This window comes from Montipora capricornis, chromosome 3 (assembly GCF_036669925.1).
Source record: "Montipora capricornis isolate CH-2021 chromosome 3, ASM3666992v2, whole genome shotgun sequence".
In the NCBI taxonomy this organism is placed as follows: Eukaryota; Metazoa; Cnidaria; class Anthozoa; order Scleractinia; family Acroporidae; genus Montipora; species Montipora capricornis.
Genome location: NC_090885.1, coordinates 35,490,978 through 35,495,977, shown reverse-complemented (window position 1 = coordinate 35,495,977; position 5,000 = coordinate 35,490,978). Strand labels below are relative to the sequence as shown.

Genomic DNA, 5,000 nt, shown 5'->3' with positions numbered 1-5,000 from the left:
GAGTAGTATCAGAAAACGAACAAGTGAGCGCAGCGAATGAGTGTTTGAGTTTTCTGATACGAAACAACGAGTGAATAAAAATCGTACAAAGCATTTTCCATGCTGTAATGTGTTTATTTTTTAGGTACTGAGGGTTTTTTTCGTGGTAGTGTCTGATGGACGAAGTGGGACGATGAAAGCAATTAACAATGATTTAAAATCACCCAACCGACGTGTTATTTAATAAAATTAGCAACACTTACTGTGTTTCAGATATTCTAAATTTAAAGTAGTCCCAAGTAAAGAGTGTTTTTAGTTCGTTGCTTGTCAAAGCTACCGGTGCTTTGGGTTTATTTCCCTTTCCTTGCTTCTTTAGTTGTTTTTGTTTGGACTAAAGAACCTCTCTGGTTTTCTCAAATACCAGGTCGTTTGCAATGCTTGCGGAATAGCCCCTTTTCTTCAGTTGTCGTTCCAAGCTTGCCACTAAACTTGGAAGGAAAGTGAGCTCGTATTCATTGCCGTCTTTAGTCCGGATGGAGATGATAAATTTGTTGATGTATTCAGAATTCGTTCAGCTCAACCTCTGGAATAACTTCATTTTCCTGTCTTCGACCTTGGTTTTCAAAAGTCGTTCAAGCAATCGTACATCTCGTTCTGTTTTCTGGTTCAAAAAGAAATTCCTCAACTGAGCAAACAGAAGCAAACCTTCCCTCAGCCATTTTTTAAAGCGCGCAGTTTTTGTGCAACGACCGTCGGATGACGTTCCATTCGATACGTTCATTCATCACTAGTGAAGTTTTGTCGTTTGCGTTGCTGATTGGACGGTTCGATATTTCTTCACAGTGAAATTTTTTCATTCTTGTTCCAGATTGGCTATTTTATTCACTATGATTTTCGTGGATAAATCTCGGCAACTATGAAATAAATTTGCCTTTTACGATCTCATTATAACTTAGCTAAACGATTTGGCAAGTGAAAATTGGTATCTTTGCATTAAAGACTCTCTGTCGAATGGCATACTTTGCGCGCATTTGTGTATGTTTATTCTGCTTGATGTAGCCACTCGGGAGAAAATAAGCGACAATTTGTGTCCTTTCCTACAAGCGAATGGAGGAAAAGTTGGCTTGAAGAATAGAAATGCTAATTTTCAGTGAATAAAGCAAACCGCTGCTCAAAGATAATCAAAGATAATCGAATTTCCTAACCCAACGCAGCCTGAGTTGCGACAGCAACAGCTATTCAAATACAAAACAGACATCCATAAATACTTTTATTGCCTTCGATTCTTAGTTCTTGTAAAATGGCCTGGACGCTTGTTTTTTTTATAACAATATGAAAAAAATACTATTATTTTGTTCGATACTATACAATTTGTGGCAAATCAGTTGTTCATAAAGACTCTGGTGCAACCGTTGCAATCGAGTCACGCACACAAACAGCTTGCTCATTTTGGTCAATACCAGGAGCGTTTGACCCCAACATAAGCTTTACAAGACAAAATCATTTCAGCCATAGGTTGTCTGGTATAAGATCAATATTTCCTGAACAACTTCCAAAAACATTGGAAAAAAAAATTCAAACAGAGAGGACAACAAATGTAGCTCACTCAGTACAAACAATGACTTCAGCAAATGAAACTGGAAGTCCAGTGATCCCTAACTGACTTTTGTGGCTCAGATCTTTGAGGACTTCATTCGGATATATCTGCATGCTGCCATCGTCTCTTCATAACGGTCCAACTGCTCAATTATCCACTGGTGTATTTCACCGTTGACATGGCGAATTCGCGGCCGATATATCAATAACGATTATCAACAAAACTACCGATTACCAATAAAATATACACATTCAAGGCAAAAAGAATAACACTGTTAATATAATAGTAATCCAGCATTAGCTTTGAACAATATGCCTCGCCTCCAATTGCGATGGATTCAATACATGATAGACATACGGCGGTCAACAGAGTCTTTAAGCCCGACGCACACTAGAGCTATCAGCTTAGCAAAGTTTTAGTTTCATACTCTGTCAGATCCTATGGGATTTAATACCACATGAATTCCATGATTACAAATTTAGAGAAATAAAAAAAAAATTACTCTGGAAATTTATTTACATTTTTACATCAATGTTTCTCCAAATGTACCTGTAAAAATTGGTCAATAAACATGAACATGTGAAATCCACAATAATATTGTTGCTTCCTGCCAACTGTTGTGGTACCTGTCATGGCATGGGCAATGTTAGGAGCATGATTCGTTTTAAAAATTCAGACTTAAAATTCTCAATTAGCAGATCTAGATCTACAAGCAAACAGTAGTAACAGTGATTTTTTGATCCAACATTTTCATTACCTTAAGCACATGCGGTGTCTGCTGGCTTGTCTTGGAGGGTATAGCACTAGCTGCACTTAGGTGATCCAAGAAGCTGTTTTAAAAAAAAAACAATGGTTAGCACAAACGTGACATCAGTAACAATTTACCATTTTATGTTATCTTATCTACTAGCTGACGGTAATAATTATTACATTGTTGTGCGTTCGTGTTGATATTGTCTATTTCAGCATGCCTTGCATTGATATCCCATGTCAAGGAGTCCATTATCAGTAGGTGCCTTGAAAGGAATCAATATTTCTTTGTTTCAGTGTAAACCCCAGTGAATAAGAATTACTGCAAGTACAAACACTGAAATTATTTCTTAATCAAATTATATGCTAAGAATGCTCACCATGGGGTCAATACAGCGACGAGCCAATGCAAACTGAAAATAACGAGATGCTTCTGTGAAGCATACACTGGGTTGCCTGTGGTACGTGCTACAGAAAATCAGAAGGCACTGAATTGTGTGGTATTGAAATACAGCATCCCAGTCTCAGAAGAACAACAAATAAATGAGAAGCGAGAAACATTGGCTTCTGGGCTGACATGTTGATAATTTTCAAGTTCCCCACAACTTCTTTGCACCACAAGTGTGCCCTCTGAGCATCTGACAGCTTTCTAATACTAAAATTCTCTGAAATTAAGCCCTGCCGGGCGGGGTTAGTGTTTGGATGGGAGACCAAGACAACATTCCCCTCATAAAACAGAAGCATCGGACCGAAAATACTAATAACTCTAACAAATGCGAACTCAGCAAGGTACAGATCTTGTTAGCTTGCTTTATGCAAAACAAATATTGATGAAAAAGCAAATAACTATTGATACACAGTTTTCAGAAAGAGCAGAAGGAAGTTTCCCGAACGGTCGATCGAGAATAAAATATTTACGACATCAAAACAACATTAATTTTGAACCGTGAATATAGAATATAAAAAGTTACGATCAGCGACAAACATTTTGGGAGATTTTTGCTACGTTCAAGTAAATTGCAAAATCGAAAGTGACATGGCCGGAATTCAGCGGGCGCCGTGATTAAGTTACCGCGGCATGTTTACTCGCCAAACAGTGAAGCATCTGTGTCAAATGATGGCAAGATACCGGGTTTTTTGTAAGTTTCTTTTTCAGTCAAGTGTTATAAAGTTTGACAATGAAATGAGCGAAGTCAAAACAAAGATCACAATCGCCCAACTCTTATTTATGCAAAGTCAAAATTTACTCTCCAAGACGCGTACGACGTTATTTATCACCAGGTAATTCCATCATTTTGGAAATAGCAGCTACTTTATTATTCATCTGCGTCACAACTTTTCACTGATTTTGGGGCTCATTTTGTTGAAACTCAAGCACGCTTCCAACAGGCCGTAAACCCTTCCTTCTTACAGAGCAATACTAAAAAACTTCTCCCATATCACATTTCAACCTTAAGCTCGAAAATTCAATACACAACATGATATTATAATTCACAAAGGCAGAAAATACCACAGAATCCTTTCCAGCGAAAAAATTATTGAAACTAACAACAAATTTGCTCTTAGAGACGAAAACCTCTTCCTATTTCATTGCGTGCGTGAAGAAAATAAACTCAATCGCGTCAAATTACCATGTACTTCAGGTAAATAGAGCTCACTTTGATTTCGTCTCGACGGGCGATAGATTGTTGTCGAAGTCCAGTACTCGTCGCTTTTGAGCTTCCTGCCTAGTTTATCCAACTGACTTTCCATTATTGAGCTCCATAAGGGTATATTTTGTTTAAGGATCCACTAAAACGCCATTCGCGTTACATGACTTTCGACGCCATTGCAGGCTAAGTTAATGATTCTACTGTGTCCACCAGAGAAATCTACGCAGTTCCACTACCCTCTCGATCCTAAGAACATACGCATAGAAGGCTCTATGCACAAAGACACCACTTACCAGGGGAGTGACAGGCAAGACTTTTACCGACACGGGAAAAAAAAAAAACTAAAAAAAAGAAAAAAAAGAAAACAAACAAACTAAACGAAGACCTCGACTGGTTTGCCATAGGCAACCCAGTAATAAAACTTAATATCTCAGTCAGTTTCTTCATTGTAGCTGTCAGGATAACTGAAGTTTTATTCTTATTGCAATTTAGGAACAGTATTTCTGAGCTTCTGTTGATTGGAATAATCACATATCCACTGTTCAGGAGATTTCCCTGAAAAAGCTTCTCTGCTGATTTCTGGCAAACAATTCTAAAATAAATTGTCAAAGTGTGATTCATGAACAGTTTTATCCATTGCAATAGAAATGTGTGTTGCTCCATACAAATAAAGTAGTCATCATTATCATATCAGCATGAAATATTCATTCCAAGTACTGTTTGAACTGCTATTATTATTACCTGGAGGTTGTTTGATTAACACCCTGCTCCCCACATAAAGTGGTATAGAAAAATGTTCTGACAATAGGATAACACTGGGGTAGTTGCCTGAAACCAAATACCAACTTGTTCTTATCCATACTGGCTTTTAATTAATACATTAAAAGTAGGAAGTATAATTATGTAATTATGCAATCAATTTATAATTTATCAGCTGTTATTGACCATACTTACTTGATAGTGTTAAACAAAATAAATATAACTAATTATTATAAAATGGCACATTACTTACTTGAACAAAA

At 37.1% G+C, this 5,000-nt stretch overlaps 1 protein-coding gene across 2 annotated transcripts in view; it reads left to right on the top strand.

The window, feature by feature from the left end:
• Positions 1 to 202, top strand: part of LOC138040952 (uncharacterized) — a 15,411-nt gene extending 15,209 nt beyond the window's left edge. For both annotated transcript variants that reach the window (XM_068886686.1, XM_068886687.1), the window contains one exon: positions 1 to 202. This exon is cut by the window's left edge and continues 2,794 nt beyond it. The gene's annotated coding sequence lies outside the window, so the exon portion shown is untranslated.
• The last annotated feature ends 4,798 nt before the right edge of the window (positions 203 to 5,000 follow it).